Source organism: Temnothorax americanus, unplaced genomic scaffold, assembly GCF_048541705.1.
Source record: "Temnothorax americanus isolate GAGA-0224 unplaced genomic scaffold, ASM4854170v1 Scaffold8, whole genome shotgun sequence".
Classification (NCBI taxonomy): Eukaryota; Metazoa; Arthropoda; class Insecta; order Hymenoptera; family Formicidae; genus Temnothorax; species Temnothorax americanus.
The window spans coordinates 4,589,903-4,604,743 of NW_027509802.1; the positions used below are offsets into that span (position 1 = coordinate 4,589,903).

Genomic DNA, 14,841 nt, shown 5'->3' on the forward strand with positions numbered 1-14,841 from the left:
TCTAGTCCCCTTCTATATCTTCCTCCCTTCATTCTGTTTCTTTCTGTCTCTCTCTCCACCCTCGTATTTACTGTCCTTTCTCGTCTGTCAAAGCAGTTCTTTGCGTCTTCGCGATGAAAGCGCGAATATAGTACTGATCTTTTTAGGAATGATCGAGAAATCTTGGACGCGGCAATCCGTAAGGCACACAAGTGAAGATTTAATCTTAATTGAAATCTTTTCTTGAAAATAAACCTATACGAAAAAAATGTAAATTAAATTATTTGTTATCGTAATTTTCAAGACTCACTTACATAATTCCATAACATTCTTATATCTTTCTTGTTTTAAAATTGTGTAATATGCTGCGTAAATTGTGGTTTATCGAACAATGCTGTGGAGAAACTATACAAATAAGCTTATTTTTATTTTATCTTTATGTAATCTTTTTTCTTACTGCCTTTATTTTTAACGGCATCTTTCCTTTGTAAAAGGAGGAAGAATATTTAGAAAACATTGGAAGCATCGTCACACTGGGAGATTTAATTTTATCAAATTACAACGCAGAGCTGCGATATTTGTGTACAATCGAATCGTGGCGCTATACAATTCTGCGAGAAAAGGAAACGGTCTAAATCTCGTGCGGGTGGTAGAGGGAGAAATCTGCGTTAACAATAGGAACCATTAAAATGTCGGCATACATTACTGGGCGGAAGAAAAATCCTGGTTCCTGGTCGCCTCGCATCAGAGTAGAACGCTTCATTTTTATTCTTCCTAGTTGCTATACTTTTCCTGGTTCTCTTTTATCGGTCCTTTCGCTTGTGATTCTCGTTAAAGCGCATCCCTCGCTAAAGTGCCTTGCTCTTTACTCGGGTTTGTCTTCTGTCATCGGCGCGCTTCGGTATCAGCCATCCGGTATCAGCTTCCGGTTGCAACGATATGGGAGTGATCCCCGACTCGGCTTTGACGTAGCAATGTAATCTCCGCATCAGTGAGAATTGCTTTTTCTCGCAACTGCATTCGTCGTTTGTCTCGTGTTAATAGAACGGCCCTTTCGCGAATGGAATCCACGTACGCGCTTCGGTATCTTTGAATAGCGAACGTATAATTAGCACCTACAAATGTGGATTAGCGTTAGTAAATCGGAGCAATCGGTTCAGCGGAAGTGATCAATTGATTGGTATGTTCAGTTAATTAATCGAGTAATTTGCCTGAAAATTGAGGCGCTCTAAACGCATGGTGATGATGTACGAAAATACTGCGGTCGTAGATAAGGGAGTGTTTCATGAATACACTCAGTTCCGTATTGTCATCACAGATTTGATACTAAATGTTCTCTGATATGTATCTCACATTAATACGCAAACGCAATTCTCATATTACATATATACATAAAATATAAGATTAAATGTCCGCATTTAACATTAAACATTCTAAATGGAGAATAATCGCGAAAAAGCGTAGAAATCTGGCCAGTTGCAATTCTTTTAATTAAATATTCTCTTTTTAAAAAATATTTTTAGAGTAATGGGGTTAAAAACGAATGTTTATTTATTACTATTCATTTAAAAATACAAATAATTGTTTTTTTCAGATTCTTCGGAGATTTTCGAAGAAAGAGAAACTAAATAATATTTTATAATCTCGCATTATAAAAATTTCTATATTTCCTTGCGTTATAGTAACATTGTACTGCGGTCGTGTTTAATGGAACTCAGTGATGAATCTCCCTCTCTCTTCTTATTATTCTGTATTCTCCGTTGCAAAGTGCAGGCATTGCGCAATATCTTCTAATACACGTGACAGCGAGAATCATTTTGCATATATGTGAAACAATTTGTAACACCATCCCGGCGCGTTAATTTCTGTCATTAATACATGCCGTGCTGAGCTTTTCGTCTCTCAGAAACCTCCAAAGATATTCGTATGTCGCCTCTCCGAGCTTGTGAGGCTTACAATGAGCGCAGATAACAACGCGTAGCAATTCGTGTTCGATTGAAAACGTGCGCTTCGTATTTCTGTTCGAAACTCGTTGTTCAAAGTCGATCCGTGCAGAAACTGGTATAATTTCAATGAATTCAATTTTCCCCGTTATACATAGACACGCCGCGATGGAATAGTACCTTAGATCGCGTTTCCATAGTAATCCGTAAAGGGCGATAGGGGCTAAAGTGGATAGGGGGTTATAGTGACCAGCGCAAAGTTGCTCGTTTTAGTAAGAGGGGCTCGTTTAAGTGTAAGGCGGAGAAAAGTAATCAATAATTTTGCTAGTTATATATACCTAAAGTTTTTATTACGCAAAACCTATTCTTACTCTTTTTATATCGAATCTTTTATAATTTTAATATATTTCATTATTATTTTTAATTAATATTAAGAATTGTGCAAATTTAAACGCTAGAATTTTACATTGTTTTTGAGATTTAATTCTTGATTTACTTTACAAACATTTTGTGGCAAAATAATTTTTTTAACACACATATAGAAAGGATATTGAATTTTTATAGAGATTACTATTTTATGCTCTCAGTATCTGGATATAAACTCATTGATTTTGAAGAATTTGAATAAATTATTCCTTTTTTTTGGCTGCTTTTTCGCCTTTTTTGACCTTATTACTTCGTTTCTGTTTCTTCTTAAAGTTTCTTGCGGCCTCATGCATATTATATACCTAACACTGGAAAGCTATTACACTGAGTTGAGCGCGGAAAACGTGTTTTACATTAGGGCGAGTAAGAGCATGCCATGCCTTTTCTTAATGGTATCGCATTAGAAGCTTTCGTACGGATTTGTATGATTCTATATTTTATTTTCAATCGCGGATTATTCGGTTTGAAAAAACGTTTTGAAGCTAAAGCTTTCGGACGTTGTATCATTGCACGTCTCATATATAATGTTACGTTGTTTGATTCACGAAAACATTTAGAATCACATGTGAGACAGTTAGCCTTACATCTGAAATATAACTTTGTCTGCAAATGGGACATTTAATGGAGTATCTACTGCGCAATAATAATTATTTAAATGGGTTTAAATGCCCAAGGGAAATCGTTATTTTACGGTGCGTGAATTCTGTTTGTATCAATATTAGCGTTACGCATCGGCTCCTGCGTGTATTATTATTATATACAATATATCTAGAATAAATCATTAACTTCTCAGTTGTACTATGCATATTGTAACAAAACAACATGAATTGATAAGCATATTATACTTCTGAAATTTGTAGAATATAACTGGAGGAAATTCGACACACGTAACTCTATTAGATTAGAGTTGGAAAACGTTGGAGATGCAATAATATACTTTGTGAAATATATTTGAGAAAAAAGTGAGAGCGAAAGGCTGAAAGTGCAATTTTCTGATAGGAGTTATTATATTTTTTAAGTCTAATTGTAAAATGATACAATTGAATAATATTGTATAACGCATAAATAAATTACTACATACGGCGTAATAATATTAATGAATTATTGTATTATAAAAGAGCATCGTATTATAAGAGATGGTACTCTCCTAAAAAGTAACTCTGTTATCAACAAAATTTAAAATTACATCCAATTTATGAGTTAGGAAAGTAAAAGCTTCTATCATTGTATTTCTCTCTTCTTCTCTCTTTCTCGTTTTCTTTCTTTTTGTTCTTATATTCTTCCTAAAAGTATTTTATAAAGTACATTATTATATTTTCAATATTTTATTGTAACTTTTTCTTTGTATCCTATATGTAATCTGCGGGAGATATCTTTTTTCATTCAAAATAGAGTACTTACATAAACTATCCTTGATGGAAAGATCAGACAAAGTTCATGCATAAATGTTTAATCATCTCGACGAATGTACATTGGGCAATAAAATTATCGCAACAAAAATTTTCGTCAAAAATTTGCCCAACTTCAAATAAGCACAACTCCGCGAAAAATTGTCATATCTGAAAGTTTTTTTTTTCATTTTAAAGGGTGAAGTCTGTACTTTAAGGAACCATTGTTCGATTTTGAATTTAGTCTCCCCCCTTCCCGCCGTTCTTCCAAAAGTAAGGACGTGTTTTTTCTCCGAAAAATTGCATACTTTAACACATTCTATGGAGTAGAATGAATTTCTTTTGTAACTATCATAGCAACCATCGTAAAATATAGACTTTTCTCTGCAAATTAAAAAAAATAAGTTTGTACGATTTTTTTTCGCCGAGTTATGGCTTATCAAAGTTACCTATGCATTTTTGAGCATTCAATCACCGCCAACATTAGTATTACCCGATGGACACTACGGGGAGGTTGCTGGTCGGATTTTGCCCATCGTGTGTGTGCGTGCGTGCGTGCGTGCGTCGTGTTAGCAGAGATTTGCACAAACTAATTTTTATTCAAACGAGGCATTGTTACGATTTTGTCTTTTGTTTTTCGAATGAGCAGTACAATACAGTGACTGCAATACTGTGAAGTTTTGTAATACTGAAGTAAGTAACTTCACAGTATATTTCTTCTCTAAGTAACTTCACAGTATTGCAATCACTGTATTGTATCGTTCATTCGGAAAACAAAAGACAAAATCGTAACAATGTCTCGTTTGAATAAAAATTAGTTTGTGCAAATCTTTGCTAACACACGCGCGCGCGCGCGCACACACACACATACACACGATGGGCAAAATCCGACCAGCAACCTCCCCGTGGTGTCCACCGGGTAATGCTAATGTTGGCGGTAATTAAATGCTCAAAAATGCATAGATAACTTTGATAAGCCATAACTCGGCGAAAAAAAATCGTACAAACTTATTTTTTTTTTAATTTGCAGGGAAAAGTCTATATTTTACGATGGTTGCTATGATAGTTACGAAAAAAATTCATTCTACTTTGTAGAATGTGTCAAAGTATGCAATTTTTCGGAAAAAAAACACGTCCTTACTTTTGGAAGAACGGCGGGAGGGGGGAAGGCTAAATTCAAAATCAAACAATGGTTTCTTAAAGTAAAGACTTCACCCTTTAAAATAAAAAAAAAACTTTTAAATATGACAATTTTTCGCGGAGTTGTGCTTATTTAAATTTGGGCAAATTTTTGACGAAAATTTTTGTTGCGATAATTTTGTTGCCCAGTGTATATTCGATGACTTTCTGTTGATCAATATGACATCTGAAATTTACTGACAGGATTTTGACAATATCTCAATCGTAATAAAGAATAGTCGCAGTGTGTTAACAGTTATTTTGTCACGATAATACAACTTTGACGTGGAATGGAAATCGTTGCTTGTACACGAATTGTTTCCGATACATTTCGATCAGACCTTTTTTATTTTTCTAACGTGACACGAATGATATACACCTTTAACTTTTTGGTCGTTCTCGAGAAAAAATACGGGGATTCAAAACTTATCTTCTCTTATATTAAATTTTCTGTCGTAAGTGATATGTATGGGCCGTCCTAAACTAAGGACGGTATTAATTCTATACGTGAAAAAATAACACGCAAAAGTATGAAGAAACATTTTTCTATATAATGTAAGTAAATGTTTAATTATACAATTGTGTCACTAAGAAAAATTATCAACAATATTAACATGTTATTGTAATTTTTATTGAGATGTCTATCATACTCAATGAACCTTGTGCGTATTTTAATAAATAAATTATAATATAATATTATAATTATGAACAAATATATATATACACAAGAAAACGGAAATTTAAAAAAAAAAAAAAGAAAATTGAAACTTTATAACGTGCAATCACAATAATTGTAAACTAAAATAAATTATAATTAAACATTTACTTATATTAATTTTTGCCAGTTTCTTGTCGATTAGCTACATATCTTTGCAAAAGAAAAAAATGTCGGTTTTTTTTATTTTCTGCAAGCACATATGTGGGATAGTACACTTTTTTATTTTTTAAGATGATCCTTGGGGATGATCTGTGATCTAGACAATATTTCGGTGGAACTCGAGAAAGACAAGGTATGAATCATTCTCGGGATGGTTCATACATTATTACGTCTCTAACTTTCACGAGCAGTGTTTTAGTATCCGCAAACTTCCTTGTCACCATTTCACAGATGATCAATGTTTGTTTTTCTTTTCCTGTTATTTTCTTATTTCTCGATCGATTGACGACAGTAATATCGAGGAGACTACCTTTTGCCAATTGTTTTCCGCGGAGCACGATAAAGTGAATAACAGAACTCAATGTGTTTCAATAAACAGTGCTAGTGAAATTATAGCCGTTTCATAATCCTGTCTTGTTTAACAGGGGCTGTTGTATAATGTCGTAATAATTTATTTGCCGGTAATACGATATTTATGCCGTAAACGTGTTATTATATTGCAGTAGAGAACGATTACGAGTATAATTTGCGATTGTGTTACTTATTTAACGCAAACAATAGTACTCTATTTCGTAAAAAACAACGGTCCTCATCGAGTCGATGTCCCGAGACGGAGATTGGATTATTTCATTATATCAAAGAATTACATTATCACTCCGTAGGTCATCGATTCAAAATTACAAAACATGTAAATAGCAGCTGCTGAAGTTTCCAGATTCGTTCAGATGAATCTTTTCGCTGTTTTTTATTTAAACCAACTTACAGTATTGAGCTGCGAATTAAAGCAATACCGAAATGAAGGAAGAATCTTGGATAATTTACGCTTGGCTACGAAAGTAGCTCGTAATAAACACATTGGAGAATATTTTTTATTAAAATTTACACATTCGTATAAAATGTAGATGGTTGAAAACGGTTTTATATTATAATAAAAACAAAATAAAAAAAGTGCAATGCTTGCACGCAGTCCGGCAATACCGACATTTATTGTCTGATTGTTAAAAAACCATCAATATAAAATATTACTTTGAATCGTATATACTTTTTATTTATGACCGCGTATTTACGCGGTTGGTTTTACACTTTTGCGAAATATTACGCTTTTGCGATTGTAAATATCTATATCTGTATTATATATGTATCAGTCACAAGAGAAAAAATGTATGTAAATATGAGTTTTTTTTTATAATAATGCATAATAGCTAGAATTACTTTTTTATTACATCCATGCATTTTTAAAGCGTTTTTTTCTCTTTACGCAAGATGGAGGGATACTTCTCTGAACATTATTTAACTCTATTTGTCTTCACTTTTATTCATCTATGTTGAACAGAAAATAACATTTGGTTATTTAAAATTCATACCCTATATAATGTATACTGTTATGTGCAACAACAGCTAGTATATTTGTTGTTTGTTCATACTGCGGTAAGTACATTTTCAGCATCGAAGCACATTGCCAGTATTCGCGAAAAGACTGGAAATGCTTTTGATGTACGTTGTTAATGAAAATGTCTCGGCAAAACGGAAGTACGGTTGTCCACAAGCTAATAACTCCGGAAATTCAAGATAGCGCTGTCGCTTCTACGGCGGTACTTCATTGCGGTTTAATTGAATATTGCGCAAGTTGTCAAAAACAATTTTTCTGGGAGCAATCTTGAAAGTGTAGTTTAAAGTTAAACGATATTTTCTTGTTTTTTTTTTGCGGTGCGATTACGGTGAACGCGCTTCTCTCAATTGATGGTTAGATGAAGCATCTCAACATCTGAGATTCAAGCTGATAAATGAAGGTTGGAGTTAATCGAAAGTTTGATTATCTCTTGGTTGAAAGCCTAAAGCTTTTAAGTTATTTTGTTTTTTTTTTGAAATTCTAACATGCAGATATAGCTTCCAAAATAATGCAATAATACTTAATTAACGCACTAGATAGAATAATATAATATTGAAAATAAAAATTTATAAGTGATAAGATAGTCAGTGTTCTTGTGAGTTAAATTTTAAACAGTCTTGTTGTTATTTATATTTTATTTTCCAATTATTTGCATTTTATATGAAACTTTAATTTAGTGTTTGATAGAACATTTCAAATATTAAACAATTTTACGATAAAATGTGACATTTGAAAAATTGTATTCGAAATAATTACGAAATTTCGTTATGCAAAGCATGTAAGCATGAATTTGTGTGGGAAAAATTTGAATACTGCGTATAATTACGCATGAAAGTAATAGTTATCTCGTTTACGTCAATTAATGAATGTGACAGACACATAAGCTAAATGGATTCGGTTCCAAGCCCAAGCGCGCGATCAGAATACCATTGGGGATTTATCTCGATCCCGAAGGATTAATAGTTACTCTCACCGCTCTCCCGTTGTCAGCAGGCCCTCATTCCAAACGCAAGACGTACGGTCCTTGTCCAAATTACATTGCATACAGCCAAATCTTCATATGTAACAATGCTGCTGCGTGATGTTTGTATTGCGTATTACAGTTAGTATGCATCGCGTGCATAACAAGATACAATATTCGCGCACATATTCCGTGCCGTATCGTTTCGAATCTACATGCACATTCTGCAGTACTTAAATTATGTTACATTCATCTCGCGGCTATGAACCGCGACAAGCAACATATATACACGGGTTTATAAATAAAATCCTTGCTTTGTACTTTGTAGCCGACATTCTGGATTAATAAAGTTTTGACTTATAAAAACGCGATATGACAGCTTGAAGTTAGGTCAGTTCTTGCACAAAAACAAAAAATCTAATTTTAAATGCAATAGGACACAAACCGAACAAATGTAACGTTTTGTTTAACTTTAAGAATTTCTATATTTTTATATTGCATATAGTTATTTACGTTTATGTACAATTAAAATACATGGACATTTTTAACAATACAACAAATAGTTTAATAAACAATTAAACATAATTTTTACATATTTCACTAATTCTTCTTAATTTTGCTAAAGTTAATTATAAAACTAAAAATTAGTAGACCACTGATGTATAGAGTTATACATTAGTAAAATGATACATTAGTAAAATACACACACACATTAATACCATTTATTATCATTAATATTAATTGACATATATTAGACTCATAAAGCTTTCGCTAAAGATGAACCTATTTTAATATTTATGCCTATGAGATATTTAAGAACATGGAGAAGTTAGTCTCGATCTATTCTCCGTTCGTAATAAAAAGTTATTTTTATCGGGAACAGGGTGAGGCTTCGCCAAGGCACTAGTCGACAAATTAGGGTGCAGTTGACGAACGATGTAGTATACGTATGCCTTTAAAGAGCATATTTTGAAGTAGGTACTTCTGTACGTTGAAAGAGCAGATGTTTATATATTGACATTTTATTTTCAACGCTCAGATCTTTAAAAAAAGGTATAAAATACGTATTTTTTTTAAATACATGTTTTTAAAAATTTGTTTAAAAGAAAAAAATCTGTCATATTTTTATATTAAAGTAAAAATTTACATTCATATACGCGTAAAAACGAACTAATTTTTAAGATTAAAAAAAAGATAAGTGTTGCTGTTGCGTGTCAATTATAACGTCTAGCTCTATAATAAATATAATAAAATATTATGTCTACTAGCTATGGTAACTGTAACAATGTATTTTTTTCTAAGAAAGGAAGAGTTAAACTTTTTTCTAACTATGATGACTCTATACATACGTATACCTCAAACAATAGCTTGCAAGAGAAAGAGTTTTCATTTAAACCTTCTCTTTTGTTTTAAAGATGTATGTGTTAATCCCACGAGAGAGAGAGAGAGAGAGAGAGAGAGAGAGAGAGAGAGAGAGAGAGAGAGAGAGAGAGAGAGAGAGAGAGACGGAGAGAGAGAGAGGAATATTTTGTGAAATACTGATGCGATACAACAAGAATAATTTGCATTGTTTTGCGAAAAAGAAAGGGCGCTCTTGTTACGTTAAATTAATAACGAGCAGGGTTACCCTGAGCCCTTCGCCAGTTATTACAAATAGTTGCGTAGGATCGATCAAAAAATGCGTCAACTAGATGTCGACGATCGCAAATTGGACGTTTCAGTACGACGAATTGTATATAGCTCGTTAAAATCATTCGCCGTCATGGCGAAGTTTGACAGGCAACCACCGGTTGTGACAGATATGAATAAATCGCGAATGTAGGTACGAAAAGTCATTGCCCTCGCCAGACAGTCGTTATCGAACCTTCGTCCGTCCTTTGGGTTATTTGTTTAAATTTTATTGGTTTTCGAGTATCACAATTTGATACGTCAAATATATCGTTCTCGACGACTTTAGATATTACTTTTTCGCTATTTGCACAGACGTGTATTAATTTACGCGATCTATAATTTATATTAATTTATAATTTATCTGAAAGTATTTATAAAAATTATAAAAATAATAAATTTATGACAAACACAGTGAATAATATGCATATGTTGAACTGATGTTTTATTTATGTGAATAATTTTATTCGATTATTTGTAGTTAAAGATGGTGGATAAGTATTTATAACTATAATTAATATATATAGCGGGCGCTTTTGACTTCGATAAATAAATGGTGTTATAATATATGTTAACAGTTTGGAAAACGATATTGATTTTATATTTCGTCATTTGCTTTCATATTAAAAAGGATAAAGCTGGTATTTAATAAAATTCCAGGTATTTTATGAAATTTTATAAGATACTTAGAGTGCAATAATGTTTAATACAATTGGAACAGTTAAAAATTAAATGTGTCGTGCCACGGAATGTAAAAATTTTATACTTTTCTTACTCTATAAGTATCTTCATGACGCGACGAAGATAAAATCCTTTTTAACTACATGCAGTATATGAAACTCATGTACATTCTTTCAAAACTTGGCGGAGGTGTTGGAGAGAGAATAATTTACTTGACATCTACTGTCGCTTATTAATGTGGAACTTTATTGTTGTTGCGCGCCGCTTATAAAAGGGGAATATGTCTTGTGCGCTTGGTATGTCGTGCTTCTTTCGCGACAAGGTCGTCTCTTGCTTCCTACGCAGTCTAAAGTAATGCTGTGTATAACATGTCTTGCATAGTCGGGGTAGTGTTGACTCATATGCATGAAAATGAAGAAAAATCGTGGTATCTTCATTTTCGGGTAGTGTCAACGTGTAGCAGAAAAACACGTTTTATACATACATAATGTGATTATAATAATAATTATATTATCATATTCTTAATTATTACAGTTATTATTTTACGAATAAAGTTAGTTTGATTGTAAATTTGAATTATAATATCCAAAACTGCAAACTTTTTTTTTTTTAGATTTTAGTTTATATCTGTTTTTACATTCTTCTACATGAACATTTTTTTTTTATTGATCTAGTACGGATATGTTACATTCATATTCGCGCCGACACAGGATTGAGAACTTCATTGTGTACCTTTTGTAAGTTACGAGGTTTTATTTGCGAAGTAATCCGTGCTTGCGCAAGAGCTTAGAATACGTGACACAATGCAGCCGTTCGTGTCAGACCGGCGTCTTTCCGGAATTCTTCATAAACGTCATTTTATCTGTTTCACTAGCGTATCTCCAATTGCCATGTAATGAGTTTCAGTACCGTTGTGACCTGCGTGTCTTTTGATGGCGCTTTGAAATTAACGTTTTATAAAGCGACGCGTTTCGCTCGCGTTGAAAAATTCCCTCGACACACACGTTCAACTTTATTTCCGTCTATATTTAATCACTGATTGTATCGGCTGGATAGCACGTTATGCAATGTACATACATGTAAAACAACATTATCTATAACGATGAAGATTGCAAATTAAGGTGTAACGGATATACAAAAGTTATATAAATATGCTAAAGTTTAAATGTTCTGATCCGGTAATGATGAAAAAGATTACATATTTGCGAAAATGGCGAATCTGCATTCTACATGGCTGATGTCTTGCGAAAATATGTTAACCGCTGTGAAAAAGGGAAATCGATTTCACAGAATTCGACTAAATATACGAGCGGGTGGTCGCGACACTTCGAGAATTAATGCATGCGCTTGCCAGGTGGATTGTGACAAATGATCGTAATTCACTGATTAAGTGGTTCTTGTCCTTGCATTATGTAGATTGGCAATATTTCGTTAAGAAGCAAAAAGAATAAATTGTGATTTTATTGGCTGATTTATAACCGCAGTTTAAAAAAACACGCTTTGAAATTTTTTGTCGAAAGATCTTTTTATTCGATAGGAATATTAACTTTTGATATTGTACCTGTTGGATTAGAACGAAAAGAGTCTCAATGAGTCTTAATGAGAAATCTGCAATATATATCAACTCTTTCAGTATAAAAGAAATTTTAATTAACGCTCTTTTTTTTCATATGAGGTAAGCTTGTCGACTTTCTTTGAAAAGATAGGGATGAAAGAAAGAATATACATAGTGCTATGTCAGGATTAAGTCCTACAATATTTATCAAGTAAGTCTTACAGTACTTTATCATCGTCTCTCTCTCTTTCTAAGAAAAATTGCTTATTAAGCGTGAAATTTCATATACCGTGGCCAGAATAACGAAAGGAAGAGAGTTTGTCTTTTTGCTGCTAGCCGAGTTTGTGTCTACCGGCAATTAAAATAATGGTACAACTTTTATCTTAAGGGAATAGACATGTTAATGAATTCTAATCTTGCAATATATTATGATTTTTTTATCACAAAGTTGATAAGTTTACTTGGAATTTTATGAACTCTCAGTCTCTTTTTCGTTTTCTTCAAATAAAAATTTTAGGTAACTGAGAAAAGTTTTATCTATGTTTTAGCGAGTAAAAAATTTTCTTTTTTATTAATAATAAAACAGGCTATTGATAAAGTTGCGATTGTTATTTTACAATCTATATTGAAAGAAAGATATAAATAGGTATAAAAATACAGTTATTTGTTGTTAAGATCGAGTGCTCTCGGGTTTTTTTTTTTTATCAACTCCGGCTCATTATTGATTTAGTATCGTAAGTCAACAAAAGCAAATGAAGTTTTTCCTTGGACGTAATACCTTTTTCAGGTTTTTTGTGATCACAATGTGAGAATTTAATTTACATTCAAGATGGGATTAAAGAAAATATATTATTTGTAAATTTAAATGGCAAACTGTCGTGAGGTTAAGAAAAATAAGAACATGATAGGAGTTCTATATTCATGCAGTTTTTATCCGCGTATTTCGTATATTCGCAACTCGTATTTGCATTAATTTTTCATAACTGCAGGCCAAAAGTTTATTCGCGAAAAAGTTAATAAGAGAACTGTGAAGTATTGCATAATGTATAGTACAAAGAAGAAAAGCAGATAAAGATTGTAAAATTTTTCAAGAAAAAAGCTAGTTCTTTTAGAAAATTAATTTTTATTTTCCATATATAAAAAAGAGATGTAAAGTTGATACTCGAATCTCTCGAAGTTTATTGTTGTCGTTTTTCCGCGATGCCGATTGGTTCTCTCGCTGCGTTATCGTATTACTTCATTTGCAGCTGTTATCGTATATTTCGACAGTTGTGTATATTAAAAAGTTAATAGTGCGTAATAATAATAGCATAATGTTAAAGCTAAATAGCGCGCGCGAAGCGCGCGTCTGTGGTGTCTATTAGTATAGTAAAATAAATAAAAAATGAGCGAATGACAATCGTATTAATGTAATTGGATAACTGCAATGGAATTGCCTTCATGTGCAGATTAGTTGCAGGGAAAACACGCATGGCATCATCGAGAATGCGTGATCATATTCATTTGTAGAGTAGGTGCAGCCCATTCGCTAGTATGTATATTTTTACATTATCCAATATTTACACGATGTAGCCATTAAACCATTTTTGTTTTCGCTATGGAAGAATGGTTCTTCACGCTATTTTTACTACGTAACAGTAGAGCACGTTGGTGAATTAGAATCGTACGTATAGTCGAATAAAATTGATCTTTTCACTAGACCCTTGGTTTTTTTTACGGTGAAAAATATGTTGTATAAAGGAAATCTCTCTTTCATTCAAAGAGGTAAAGAAACAAAAATGCATTAAAAAAATATGTTTTTGTATAGGAAGCACAAGCATGATCGAAACAATTGAAAAACTGAATAAAATAAAGTTTACAAAAAGTAGACCAAAACGGCTGATTGATCTGAACAGTGGGTTAGAAATGTGCAATTGACGTTATAAATTTTCCATATTAATTTCTCTATAACAGAAACGCAGCAATACTGTAACAAACAAATATTTATTTTCAATCTTGTGTTTAGATTTTTCAATCGTCCAAGTTAATGATAATTTTGCAATTAAATATAAGTTTTTGACACATCTGGGATTTTTATTTATTTAAAAACTTTTTATTTTTTAATATTTAATAGAAATTATATTATTAAAAGCTTGGCCTATATATCACATTCTGGTGAACTAATTTTTGAATTAATTTTTTCGACATTCTTTTATTGTACATTAGTGCAGACTAGTTTCTATATATATGCACGAGTACAATTCCGGAATCCATTTATTTGAGTCTTCTTTTATATCATTATTTTAATTCTATCCTTTTATATCATATTATAATAAAATTAAATTATAAAAATATGTACATGTAATAATTTTTAATTAAATTATTAAAGCAGGGTTTTTTAGTATCTCACATATTCGTTGAAAATAAGAATTTAAAAATATTTATTGCGCACAATTTTATATGCGTAATAGAATGAATATCTTTTAACAAATCGAAGGAAAAATAAAAGGCCGCTATATGAAACAAACATCATCTACATTCCACAATTGAATCTCTTTGGTCGCGTTATGTAACCAATGTTTCGTGCTGTCGGTTAACGCAAATCGCAAAAGCGCTCTTGTATGCACCGCGGTGCGAACGCAGAAACGCGTTATTGCGCCCGCTAATTACAGTCATTCCAAAAATCCCAAAATGAAGCCCAGTGTTACACGCTACGTGAGAGTTGTGTAGCTTGTAATGTGACACGAACTAGGCCGTCGAATGCGATTTGCCTTTCGAAGGATCAAAGCCGAAACGAAAGAGGACAGAGAGAGCC

At 32.5% G+C, this 14,841-nt stretch overlaps 1 long non-coding RNA gene across 1 annotated transcript in view; it reads left to right on the plus strand.

The window, feature by feature from the left end:
- The window catches only part of LOC143907282 (uncharacterized), a 175,068-nt gene that overhangs the window by 33,333 nt on the left and 126,894 nt on the right, over nt 1-14,841 (plus strand). The window lies entirely within an intron of this gene.